Genomic DNA, 14,005 nt, shown 5'->3' with positions numbered 1-14,005 from the left:
ATTAAATACCTAGGAATTAACCAAAGAAGTGAAATATCTCTATAATGAAAACTATAAAACATTGATTAAAGAATTTGAAGAGGATACAAAAAAATGGAAAGTTATTCCATGTTAATGGATTGTAAAATCAGTATTATTAAAATGTCAATACTACCCAAAGTAATCTATTGATTCAGTGCTATTCCTATATAAATATTAATGACATTCTTCACAGAAATAGAAAAAACAATCTTAAAATTTATATGAAACCATAAAAGACACAGAATAGCCAAAGCTTCCCTGAGCAAAAAGAACAAAACTAGAGGAATCACATTACCTGATTTCAAATTATACTATTGAGATACAGTAACCAAAACAGCATGGTACTAGCATAAAACAGACACATTGACCAATGGAACAGAATAAAGAACCCAAAAACAAATCTACACAACCACAGTGAACTCATTTTTGACAACAGTGCTAAAAACATACACTGGGGAAAAGACAATCTCCTCAGTAAGTAGTGCTGGGGAAACTGGATATCCAAATTCAGAAGAATGAAACTAGACTCCTATCTCTCACCATATACAAAAATCAAATTGAAATTGATTAAAGACTTAAGTCTAAGACCTCAAACTATAAAAATACTAGAAGAAAACATAGGGGAAACTATCGAGGCCATTGGTCTGGACAAAAATTTCTTGAGGCAGACACAGTCAATCAAAGCAAAAATGGACAAATGGGATTACATCAAGTTAAAAAGCTTCTGTACAGCAAAGGAAACAGTCAACAAAGTAAAGAGACAACCACAGAATGTGAGAAAATATTTGCAAACTATCGATCTGCAAGGGATTAATAACCAGAATATATAGGGAGCTCAAAAACTCTAAGGGAAAAATCTAATAATCTGATTTTACAGTGGGCCAAATATTTGAATAGACATTTATGAAAAGAAAACATACAAATGACAAACAGGCATAGGAAAAGGTGGTCAACATCACATCGTTGATCATCAGAGAAATACAAATCAGAACTATAATGAGATATTATCTCTCCCTAGTTAAAATGGCTTAAATCCGAAAGACAGGCGATAAAAAATGCTAGTGAGGATGTAAAGCAAAGGGGACCTTTGTACACTGTTGGTAGGAAGGTAAATTAGTACAACCACTATGGAGAATGGTTTGAACGTTCCTCAAAAAATTAAAAATAGAGCTACCATATGATCCAGCAGTCCCATTACTGAGTATATACCCAAAAGAAAGGAAATTAGTATATTGAAGAGATAGCTGCACTCCTATGTTTGTTGCAGCATTGCTCACAATAGCCATAATTTGGAGGCAATCTAAGTGTCCATCAACAGATGAATAGATAAAGAAAATGTGGCACATATACACAATGGAGTACTATTCAGCCATAAAAAAAAAAGAATGATCCTGTTATTTGCAACAACATGATGGAACTGGAGGTCATTATGCTAATTGGAATAAGCCAGGCAGGGAAAGACAAATATCGCATATTCTCACTTATTTGGGGGATTTTAAAATCAAAACAATTGAACTCACAGAGATAGAGAGTAGGAGGATAATTACCAGAGGCTGGGAGGGGTCATGGGAGGTTGAGGGGACGGTGGAGATAGTTAATGTGTACAAAAAAAAAAAAACAGCTAGGAAGAACAAATAAGACCTAGTACTTGATAGCACAACAGGTTGACTATAGTCAATAATAATTTATTTGCACATTTTAAAATAACTAATAGAATGTAATTGGATTGTTTGTAACACAGGGATAATGCTTGAGGGGATGGATATTTCATTTTCCATGATGTGATTATTCCACATTGTATGCCTATAGCAAAACATCTCATGTACCCCATAAATATATATACCTACTATATACTCACGAAAGTTAAAAAAAAATTTTTTAAAAGATCGAGGTTGGTCACTGTGGGATTCAGGTAAAGAATTATCTTGCTTCTCCTACAAAATACATTTTTCTTAACACCTGTGCAAGTCTCCATGGAAGGCACAGTAGATAAAATTTCTTGCTATTCACAGGAGAGCAAATAAGTTAACACTGGAGAAAGCACTTTATAAACTATACCTGCTGCAAAAATGTAAGGTGCAAGAGTTACCCTCAGGAATTGCAAATCTAAATACCTTTAAACTAGAATGAACTTTGAAATTCTCTAACCATCATTTATTCTTCAATTTCTATAGCAACCTCCATCAAGAGGTTGCCCAGTCCACATTTCAATATTCCCACTGATAGGAAGCTTGCTTCCCCTAAAAGTAGTTTTAACATCTATCTATAGAAAGGTCTGTAAAATTTTAATTTAAGAAAAAAGATCTTCTGTAAGTATGAAACTTTCCCTCATTCATCACCATTACACTCTTTAGAGACTATATCAATCAAGAATAAGCTTGCTTATTCTATTATTAACAAATAACCCATAAAAATCTCAGTGGCTTAAAACAACCAAGGTTTCCTGCTCCTAGTGCTTGCTCTCTGTGGGTCAGCTGGGAGCTTGCTCCTCATTGTCCTCACTCTTGCACCCAGGCTTATAAAACCACCACTTTCTGGAAAATTTCCAGGCATTACAGAAGGAAAGAGAATTCTGGAAAGTCTCACTTGGGCATTAAATGTTCTGACCTAAAAGTCATACAGATCACTTCCACTCAAAATCATTGACCAGGAAATACAATCTTATCATGTGCCACCCCATATTCTAGAGTCCTGAGTCAAAAATACTTGTGACCAGGCACAGAAGCTCATGCCTAGAATCCCAGCACTTTGGAGGCAGAGGTGGGAAAGTCACTTGAAACCAGGAGTTCAAGATCAGCCTGGGCAACATAGCAAGCCCCTGTCTCTACAAAAAATAAAATAAAAAATTAGCCAGATGTGGTGGTGCACAGCTGTAGAATCCATTACTTGAAAGGAAGCAGGAGGATCACTTGAGCCCAGGAGTTCAAGGCTGCAGTGAGCTAAACTATGATTGCACCACTGCACAGAAACCTGGGCAACAGAGCAAGACCCTGTCTCTATTTTTTTAAATGCTTGTGAACAGTACTGCTGAATAGCACAGACACCAGATAAAAAAATCCTAATTCCTTATCATTAAATACAAAATTTGACAAACCCATCAAGCTATATTTTCACAAAACTAGGGCTGGAACTCAGATCTCTGAGATCACAATTTGGAACTTTTTCCATCATGCTGTGTTAGGATGTTTACATGAGGACAATGTAGCTGGGATTATATGGCATTTACTTAGTTTTTTGTTTTGTTTTTCTTATTCATAAATAGGAGGAAGATTGGAAGTTCCTAAAGCACATGCCTTAAACTGAAAAGCGACTGCAAAATAATTTTACTCCCTTTTGAAATGTTTGACCTAGTAAAGATTGGATTTCTGAGAGGCTTTTATATTCTGAATATAGGGAATACAAAAGAAACAATCTTTCTAAGACTTCAAGAAACAACGGAAAAACTCTTGACTCTCACTTTGCTATTTCGATTATTTTTTTGACACATTGGGTCTTTGAGTAATTGTGGCAGCAGCAGCCACAGAGTTTTACCCAAGATAAAAGTATATATAATAGCATGGCAGCCTCTGCAGAACCACACAATATGGTAAATGCCTTAGCTCAATCTTATTTGCTCATAGTTCTGTGCAAAATAACAAATGGTTCTGAAACAATTATTCCAAATATGTTTTGCTCTTATTACTTTAAAGACTTGGCTGCCAAATATTTGCTCCAAGATAAAAAAGGAACACATATATGGGACAAAGATTATGCATTAAGATATGCTGCTTATTTTGCTTCTGTAGATACAATGCACATCTTATGAATTAGAGGCAGTCTTCCACCATTCCCCAAATGGTGGACAAATGAGCATATCATTCCATCACTTTAATCCATCCTGGCTGGAAACACTTTTTTAAATATTACTTTCCTGCTCAAATCTTAAATGCCTTCCTAATATGAGGAGAATAAAGTCTAAAATATTCAACCAAACATTCAAAGCCCTGCAGGGGTGGAATCCTTACTGAATTTTCTAGCCTACAGCACAACACTCCCCTTTAGCTTCTATTCAAGTAAGCCAAGCTTCCCTCTTGAAATAGAGTGCAGGTCCTTGCTCAAGTTGTTTCTTTCAATAGCACAAATGTTCAAAGTACAATTTGTTTTAAAGTTCCACTTTCTATAAAAAGCCTTTTCAGATATCCCATTGGGAATGGACTACACATTTTTGGTTTTTTGGTTTGTTTTGGTTTTTATTTTGTTTTGATTTGTTATGTTTTGTTTGAGACAGAGTCTTACTCTGTTGCCCAGGCTAGAGTGCAGTGGCGCAATCTCAGCTCACTGCAACCTCCACCTTCCGGGTTCAAGCAATTCTCCTGCCTCAGCCTCCCAAGTAGCTGGGATTACAGGCACCAGCCACCACACCCAGCTAATTTTTGTACTTTTAGTAGAGACAAGGTTTCACCATGTTGGCCAGGCTGGTCTTGAACTCCTGACCACAGGCCTGCCTTGGCCTCCCAAAGTGCTGTGATTACAGGCATGAGCCCCCACGCCCAGCCTGGACTACACATATGTATAGCATGTTAGTTGTTCTTCTATGATAGCCCTTTTCATATTCTGCCTTCAGGTCAGTCTATTAATGAACGTATCTGATTTCCCCACAACGCAGGATATAAATCCTTGGAAAGTAGAGGCTATAATTTCTCATCTCTGGATTCTCCACAGCTCCTTGAACTTAGTTTAAGCTCCCCTACTCGCCACCTGCCCCTCAAAATAAAAACGAAAGCCTAAATAAATTGCTGAAGTACTGGATCTTGTTTCTCCCTGGCCCAAACAATGTCCCAACTGGTTTCTCTTTTACTTTTCTTCACACAAGCACAGAAGTGTAATCTCTGCATTTATCTGTAAAAGGAGGGATTTGTCAGGCCTGTCACCATACCCACGTATCTGAAGCAAAGTGAGAATGCTGCTTGTCTTGCGTAATAAACCCAACTCCCTTTATCTTTACCAAAAACTATTTTTTCCACTGCCTAAAATTTAACCATGGAGACTCAGCACTTTGAATATTTAACTTTCAAAGTTTCTTATTAAAATACAAGTACTTTTGTGAGAAGTGATACCTTAACTTAAACCATTATCAACCAATGTTTTAGCAATGATTAGAGGAAAATAAGTCAGGAATTAAGCCATTTCTTAATGGAATAAAAGATATGGAAACAGGGAAGAGAGGGAATAGTATCGGGTTAGCAAGTAGATGACGGTGGTGGTGAGAAAACAACAAAAATATTCAACTTCTGCATAAATTTGCAACAGACTAGATCTTCCTGAGATGGTGTGCCTGTATGAAGCAATGTATTAAGAACATAAGGAACATATTTTATATATATACCCATAGCCAAATTAATAATGTTAACAGACATTATTACTGTTCAGTAGAACAGAGATTCACAGAAGTTCAAATAACTACACAGCAATCAAAATTTAATTATAGAAGAGCCCAGAGATTTGGATAAAACGCACAATTGTAAAGGAAACCTTCCCATCAGACACTTTGTTGCTGTGTATAAATGAGAAGCAAGAGAAGCAACCCTTACAAAGCAGGCTCAGATGATTGCTGGTGCCTAGGAAAACTCCTGGCCCAAAAGGATTACTCTGAACTGAGCCACATTTTCCACTGAACCTGTTTTGTAGAGTTTGAAAATCTCCATGGACCTGATACCCTTGACATCAATCCATGAAAGTAAATGGGATTAACAGGCTCTGGCCAAGGTTTCAGTGTCCCTTCCAAGAGATGGGCAGTGTATCCACAGTGAGAGGGGGAATATGAATTGCTGGCAAATCCCATGCTTAAAATGCCTCTTGGTCTATAAATCATGCCTTCCTGCTGTTTACAGTTCTATAAATGATTAGAGAGAAACTTGTTCCTAGATGCAATAACTGAGGTCACTGAAGATTACATGCTGCATGAGCTCACAATATCTGCCCTGAGAAAAACAATAAAGTGGTCAACCTCCTACTCCTTTTGCTGGAATACTTACTGTTTGTCACTAAAGGAGTTTAGCTGTAACCTATGAGCAAAAACCTTCTGTCATTCACATTCAGTTCTTTAGTGGGTAGAAAGGGGTCAGAGAAGCTTGAGAGTATCTGAACAGTTGAAGATTCCAACCTGACACAGAGCTGGGAGCAATGCATCTACCATGTGGGTAATTTTTAAGACTGCTTGGATGTGTGGAACCTTTTTATTTGTTCTCTGTCTTTCAGGTGTCCCAAAATTTCTATCTCATTGCAATTTTGGAAATGACTCAAGTTCTGTCTTCCTCCAGAGAAAGGAAGCAGCCACAAGTTTTATAAACCTAAAATTAGAGTAGCCAAGTCAGACTGTCATACCATTGAAGCCTGACAATATTTAATACCTGATAACATCATTGTCAAGTAACATTTCTAAGAACCCAATTGCATGACATATTGAAGTTCTAAGTTGAAGATCACAAATTACATTGTTGTAGTCTCTGGGCCTCCTAGTTTCCACAGTCTAAAGCAGGTGTGCGCAGTGTATAGAAAAGTCAAAATAAAAAATGGCAGACCAGAATTAGAATGGACAAAGCAACTGCTCTATCACTGTGGATTCTTTCCATCTCCTGCCATCCATCATTCTTCCCCCAAAAGTCTATCCCAACCCTGGTGACCAGTCCCACCTCCTTCAGGTGGAGGCAAAGCCTGGAAAGATAATCCAGCAGTTGCTGAGATGCTCAGGATTGGGAAGGACTCTGGTGTTTGTGAAATCCAGTCCCCATGCTACCCTTGAATTTCCTCTAAAATGGCTCCACCAAGTAGTCACCTGGCAAAGTTTCAGGGGCTGGTAATTCACCACTTTCTAAAGAAAACTATATCTCTGGGCAAGTATGATAGAAAACTTTTCTTTGTAAGGCCAAATCTACTTCCCAGAGTCTGTTGTTTCTAGTTGCTTCCTTTGGGGCCACAGAGAACAAGTCTACATTCCTCTTCCATAAGACAGCCCTCCTAATATCTCAAGACTATTATCTCAGCCCTTTAAGTCTTTTCATAAGCTACACAGTCCTATCCTCCAAGCATTCTGATTTTATTAGCCTGTTGCCATCCAAGTTTCCCCTAATGTGTCCTAGTTGCTTTATATTTGTCTTAATGTACATTTCCCACAACTGCACACGATATTCCAACTAAGCCCTGACCAAAACAAAATAAGAGTTGTGTTCTTACTTTCTCCATCGTAAATACTTCATCTAAGACTAGTTCTTTGGTATACACATCACATTAACTCTTGCTGACCTGATCCAGGCATTTTGAAGTAGCCAAGTCAAAATTCAAAACCATTATTTATTCCCAAGTAATCTAGCCAAATGATAACTAGGACTCTTCTATCCCCAACCTGAAGACCATCCATAAGCCTTAGCCTAGAAACATAAAGGCACAATAAATGGGTGAAAGGTTTTGTTGTGTACTTTCCTTTTATTTTTTATAAGCAGAAAAATCTTTTAAAAATCAGCAAAATAAAACATTCATTTATTCAACATTTATTGAGGACCCACTATGTACAGCTCTCAAAATTACTGGGGCCACAAAGATAAATATTTGCAATCAGTGCTGTAGAAACTCTTACCACCTGGTTTCATGGTTATTTTGTTATCCTACTCTTGAGTAGGTGATAGAGTATACTCTTGTGTTTAATGTAATTTTTCCATGCACTGAACAGATTCTAATGTTTTATGCCAGCCTAATCTTAATGCAACATTGACAACAATAATAATACCTAATATTTGTTAAATGTTTATTACATATTTGCTTTGATTTCTAGATTTGATTTGCTCGAGATTCTTCCAAATCTCCTCAGGTCAAAAATAATTGTCTCAAAATGTCATGCAACTTGGTGAGCTACCTACATAAACCTTTAACTCCTGTGAAGGCATGCCTAATAAATTAAACCATTAATTGCCAAATGATATTCTGTTTGGTTGATAGTAAAATGTAGGAGAAAGAGCACAAGTCTGGCATTAGAACCACCTGGGTTTGAATTTCAGCTGCACTAATAAACAAGCCATCAGCCTAGCACAAGTTTCCCTCCTCCCTGGAAATGGGGATAATACCCTTTACCTTGCCATGTTCCTGTATAAAGCGCTTGACACAATACTTGTAAATAGGCAGTAAATGGCATGCTTCCCTCACAGCACAGATTATTACAGCTTACATCTCATTTCCCTTAAATAGATTACTCGCTCATAGAGAAAGGACTGAGACTTGCTTTTCTTCATATCCCTCATATTCCCGACACCTAGCATAAGTAGACACCCACATTCTTCTTGAATATAAATGTGAGCATCTGGCTTCAAGTTCAGTTGCATATCATCTAGAAATAATCACATTTCTGTTCTGGTCTCTCATTTTCACAAGGGATGTTTGAAGACTTTCAGGGATTATCTAAGATCAACTATTATTTAAAAAAAAAAAAATGCCCTCCTCAAGTCCCAGGCAGTCGTGTTGAAGCTCTAGTTCCAATCTATTTGACAAACAGGTTGGCATTGACATTTATTATATTTTTAATGTTGAGCCAACTTTAAGCTCAACTTCTCTCCTAAATTAATGGTGTTCCAAGACATGGCTAAAGCAAGAGGAACAAGAAGTGGTTGATGGGGAAAGCCAACACCTGATATGTCCCATTTCTGCCCTGTACCTCAGCAGGCTAAAGGAAAATGTTGTTGGTCTCCAGTGTCTACCCTGAGCAATAAAATTAAGAGGTTCACTCCCACACTGCCTTAACCAGGCTGAGGTAATTGTTATTGTTATGGCTTTAGCAGGTTGAGTGGGAGAAGATGAGAATTCTGAAACAGACTTATTTACTGCAAAGCATCCCAAATATCTCATTAATCTGCTTTTCATTTGGCAAACTTTTATTTCATTAAAAGTGCCATGCTGTGTGGTTTAAAACAAAGCAAAAATGCCTCTGGGAAGACAAAGCAGCAAAGTGGAAAGAGCTTGGGATCTGAAATGATTTTGATATGAGTTTGATTTCCAGGTGCTCTACTTACTTGCTCTGTGACCACAGGCAGTTTTCCATAGTTAGTTAGAAGCCCAATTTCCTCATCTATAAACATAGGACAACTGTTATGTTGTTTGTGAATACTGAGGCCAGCTCTAGGACCTTGGGCTCTCTTTTGTTTATCTGTTTATTTCTTCATTTGCAAAATGAAGATCATAATAGTACCAACTCCATAGAGTTTGTGATGAGGATTTAGACAGGTGAATATATGTAAACTGATTAGAACAGTGTCTAGCACAGAATATGTGCAGTGTGTTTGTCATCATCATCATCATCATCGCCATCACTACTAAGTGACACAAGTAAAGTGTGCCTTGCACAATACCTGATACCTAGGAGGTGCTCTATAAATGTAAGAGAAAACATCTCCCCTCACAACTAGAAACTTTCCATTGGGGTCTGAAGAAACTCACTGGGTAGGAAGGCCTATTCCACAATTGTAGACTCTGCATTTTGGAGAAGGTGGGATCATGTAGATGAAGCCTATTTACAAAAGAAAAGACCAAGGGAGGTAGAGAAGGGAGTTAACCCTGAAAAGGTGTCATAGTTAATAAAAAAGAGAAATTCCAGGCCTCCTGCACCCAGATTACTGCATTGTTCTGCCTTCTAAAAGTGTTATTTGGTTGAGTGATCCTCTTGTAGCTCATGAGCATGATGACTGGGTGTTCAAGCACGTGTGAGAGATGTGCCACCCTTGAACCTTGTTATGACATTGGCACGTTAACTGTCTGACCTGAAAACAAAATAAAAATAAAAATAAAAGTATTACTTGGTTGAGAAACACCTTCCAACAAATAATTTGCAAACTGTCAGATGGCATCTGATCCTCTGCGATTTTCGTGAGCTTGAGGTAGCTTGAAGAGATGCCAGGAATATAAAGGGAGAGGGCGGCTCCTCAGCAATTTTCTTAGCAGTTCCAATTCAGAAAGGGGACATTCACCTCTCTCCAGACAGTAAAACAAGAATAGGGCCTCTAGATACTTGCCACCCACAAATGCAAATTCAGCAAGCTCTGCCTTCCTGGATTAATTTTAAACACTGCTTTTTAATCCAAGTTTAGATTTGTTTTGTTGTATATATACAACATCACTGAGTTTCAGAGTTCTTATTTCTTATCCCTAGGTAACGATATCCTTTTTTAGCTGATTTGATGTCACTCACCACTAGAAGGAAATAGAATGTCCCTCTTCTAATTGGAAATACATAACTGCTTCAGTGGGTTTTCCTTCATTCCTTCCCTTTTGTCAGTGAGATAGACCTGACCTAAGGAGTTTTGGCTTTCAAAGCAGCTTTCACAAACCAAGGATAAAAGAAATTCAATTAACCAAAGAATCAGAAGTCAAGAATACAAGAAAGAGAACAGAAAATAGAAGGGGAAAAAAGTCAGCCCTGGGTTGAGCACAAAATACTGACATTTTTGGATGCCCAAGCTTGAGTCTAGGTTCTATTTAGTGCTGGGATTCTGAGCCGCTCTGGCAAACTAATGGAACAAGTAAAGCTAAAGTCTGTTTTCATGAGGAGCCAAACGGAGGACCAGGTGATGGTCTTAACACAGCATTTAAGCTTTTTTCCAGCTTTGTCCATACCATACCTGCCCTCATGGCCTCAGATCTCAGTACTAAAAAGAGAGAAGGCTGTACATCTAAAAATAAACATATATATATATACTAAAAACCTTGCTTTGAGATCCACGTGTATCCCCAAAGGGAGAAGAAGGCATTATCCCACTTCCACCCAGCTTACATCAAGAACTCCAAGAAAGAAATCAGAGGCACAGGCAAAAATGGTACCAGGAGAGGGTACTGACTGAGAGCAAAGGCTATCACCCCTCCGAAGGCAGCCCACCTATCAACATGAGGCCAGAAGCAGGGCGGGGGGGAAATAACATCAGAAATTCCTGGGTGGTTGATAGAACTAGCCAGCACAGACAGACCACCCCTGGGGACTCCACTGGGGGTGGGTAGAAAGGACATAGAGGTTTGTAATAGCCAGAAGGATCAAAAGCCAAAAAATATGGGTTATTACCATTTAGATGACCCCTTTTAAAACTCCAAGTTCATGCAGCCTGACAAAATGAGCTTATATTCGTAATATCACCTCCTTTCCTTTTCCTACAATTTAAACTGCATACAGTGTTATAATGAGGATCCCTACAGAGCTGTGCTCATACAAACTAACTCTTCTGATGCAGGTGTTCTCTGTCAAAGATATACAATTTTTGATGCTTAGAACTTAATTAGGTGCTGCTCTTTATATATTAAAGTAATTCAAACTATTGTACCGCCGGGTAATATGATTTCTGTTACTTTTCTTGTAAGTATGATGAGCTGGTCCTGAATTATCCATTTTCTCATTCGGGTTCCCTTGAAACTAATCACATGTGTTTGAAAAAGAGTAGGTCAGGGTTAGGGACCATCTATGACCGTGAGAGCATTTCTCTATAAAGAAGCAATATAATATGGAGAATTAAGCAGCATTCCTTCAGAGGATAACAAAAAACTCATTGTTATTGTTATCTAGAGCCTCAGTCTGGGCTTCAGTTTCTTCATTAGTGTAAACACATTTTTTGCAGATAATATCTCCTATGCTTCCCCTAGGAGTTCTTGAGAGTCAGAGGAGATCATCTGAAAGCTTTATTAACCTATAAGGGATCATGAAAAATAAAGAGCTGCTTAGTCCATTGGAGAAATAGAAACTTGTTTTCAGGTGAGTTAAGATACCTGCTTCCCTAACTATTGGTATTAAAATTTAGTAATTTATAAAATTTAGCACTCCAGCTCACAATTCTCATGTAATTACATGAAATTCAGAGGGAAAGAAAATAAAGACCAATCCCCTCCCATCACAGTTTCTGGGCAATTTTAGCTCGTATTAGGCATCTTTAAGCAATGCTGCATTCTAACATCCAATGCTAGGAGTTCTTTTGGAGAACAAAGAAAATATGTACCAATACAAAGCTGCTTTTGCCATTGTTATCCTAAATGCACATGGATGTCTTCTTAAGGCACTTTGCAAATCAATATGCCACCAACTTAGTGAAATGTGGCACCATACAGTAAACGTATGACTAAAGAGGAGCATCTTTCCCATGAAAAAACTAGTGGCTTTTAGTGGCCAGAATAAAAACAAAATTAAATGGGAGTCTGGGGATGGTGACAGCAGGAGAAATAGGTCATCCTTATAAACCCCATTCCTTTCAAAAGTTTGTGTTAATAGAAGCCCGATCTCCAAAATATGAGTTTCTATATTACCTAGGGGAAAATGATGTCAAAGTAATTTGAATATTTTTCAAATAACTTTCCTTAATACTTTATGCAACTGTGAAATCCCACAGGCCTGCAAATCTTAGCAAAGCCACTGTTTCCAGCTCAAAACCCTGCCTTTGGGTCTGCCTTTCTCTCTTCTTTTCTGGATGAGTAACATTTTCAATCAAGTCATTTTTCTTGTTACTCTGGGAAACAGGCTCTTTCTGAATAAACATAATCCCCCATTTCAGGCTCACTGGTATTACCTTCTTCTCTTTCTCATATCAGCTAGAACATGAGGATTTACATCCTAGCAACTGTGTGGGTAGAGAAGAGATGCTGTAGAGTGGGACAATTCACTTCAGCAATCTTAAGAGTAGGGTCACCTCAGAAAAAAAATGCTTTACTTCTCTGAGTTGGATCCCTCAACTGCCAACTGCAGACAACAGTAACATTAGTAAGAATCAAATAGGACTTCACTCTATATGTTTCTAATAAGAACAGCCCCCACTGCCTGCCTTGTGACCCCACTGTGGTGTATACAGACTTCAATCACAACATTTTAGTCCACTTACTTGTTTATATTTCTGTCTCCCCTCACTCAACTGAAAGCCTTTGCAGAACAAGACGTTTCCCTTATTTATTTTAGGAATCCCCAAATCAAGCTTGTTGATATTCATTATGTAATGGTTTTAAAGGAATTTCGGTTAAAAGATTAATTTGCTAATTGACTAGTTGATTGGTTGAATGAATTCTGCAGATGAACGCACTTTGTAAACATCTGAGCACTAGACAAATGTAAAGCATTATTACATGGAATTCCGTAATTAGCTTTGAACTTAAGGTAATTAGATAGTTGCTCAAAGTCAAAATGTAATGAGCCTTATAAGTGGTCTTATTTCATAGCATTCTTAGTTTTTGTTTGTTTAATCCAGACAGTTGCCAAAAATTTACACACCCCAAAATAATACACTAAAAAAGCATTTCATGCAATCAAAATAGTGGAAAGTATTTTGCTAGTTAAATTAGCATTGCCTCATAAAAACACAATGATGGAATGACATATTTTAAATTTTTCCTTGGGTATAAAGTGGTGTCCTGGAGAGACCATTAATGCTAACACCAACACAACACAAAACACTCAGGGGACGGTCCTCAGATGCCCATTTTGTTTTTACAAATTGTCCTCTATATGAGAGTATTTAAATAAACCAATTAGGTTTGGGATTTTTCCCCCTATTTGATTCAATACCACAAATATTAGATGCCAACTTCATGTTAGCTAAGTACAACAGGACAAATAAGGATTTTAGGATGGGACGTAGGTTGCAAGAGGGAGCCTTGACAAGAACACAAATACCATAACCAAGGCAGAATGTAAATGCCATAACACAAATACATAACTCTCTAGTGCTATGAATCTAGAGACAGAGAAGTAACAGGCAGCTGGGGAAGATCAGAAAAGGCATCATGGCAGACGAGGTATCTGTAATAAAAGTTAAGCTTTGAGCAATATTGCAAGCCACACAGATAGGGAGGACAGTATGGTAGGGCTAGAGGAGTAGGTATTCCAGAAAGGCGGAAGACCAACTCCTCCAGCTATCTTTAGTCTGCATTTCCAGAAGTATCTACTTCATCGGTTCCTGGAATATCAGCTTGACTTTGCTAATAACTAGTCTGAGAGTACTCACAT

The 14,005-nt window shown here is 37.9% G+C and overlaps 1 non-coding gene across 1 annotated transcript; it reads left to right on the top strand.

Annotated features, from left to right (window-relative positions):
• Positions 1–9,697: 9,697 nt before the first annotated feature.
• On the top strand, positions 9,698–9,801 carry LOC115934868 (small nucleolar RNA U13). The gene has a single exon (XR_004070606.2). It is a non-coding gene; the product is annotated as a small nucleolar RNA U13 (small nucleolar RNA).
• The last annotated feature ends 4,204 nt before the right edge of the window (positions 9,802–14,005 follow it).

Source organism: Gorilla gorilla, chromosome 4 (genome assembly GCF_029281585.2).
Source record: "Gorilla gorilla gorilla isolate KB3781 chromosome 4, NHGRI_mGorGor1-v2.1_pri, whole genome shotgun sequence".
Taxonomy (NCBI): domain Eukaryota; kingdom Metazoa; phylum Chordata; class Mammalia; order Primates; family Hominidae; genus Gorilla; species Gorilla gorilla.
This window is presented reverse-complemented; position numbering and strand designations above follow the sequence as displayed.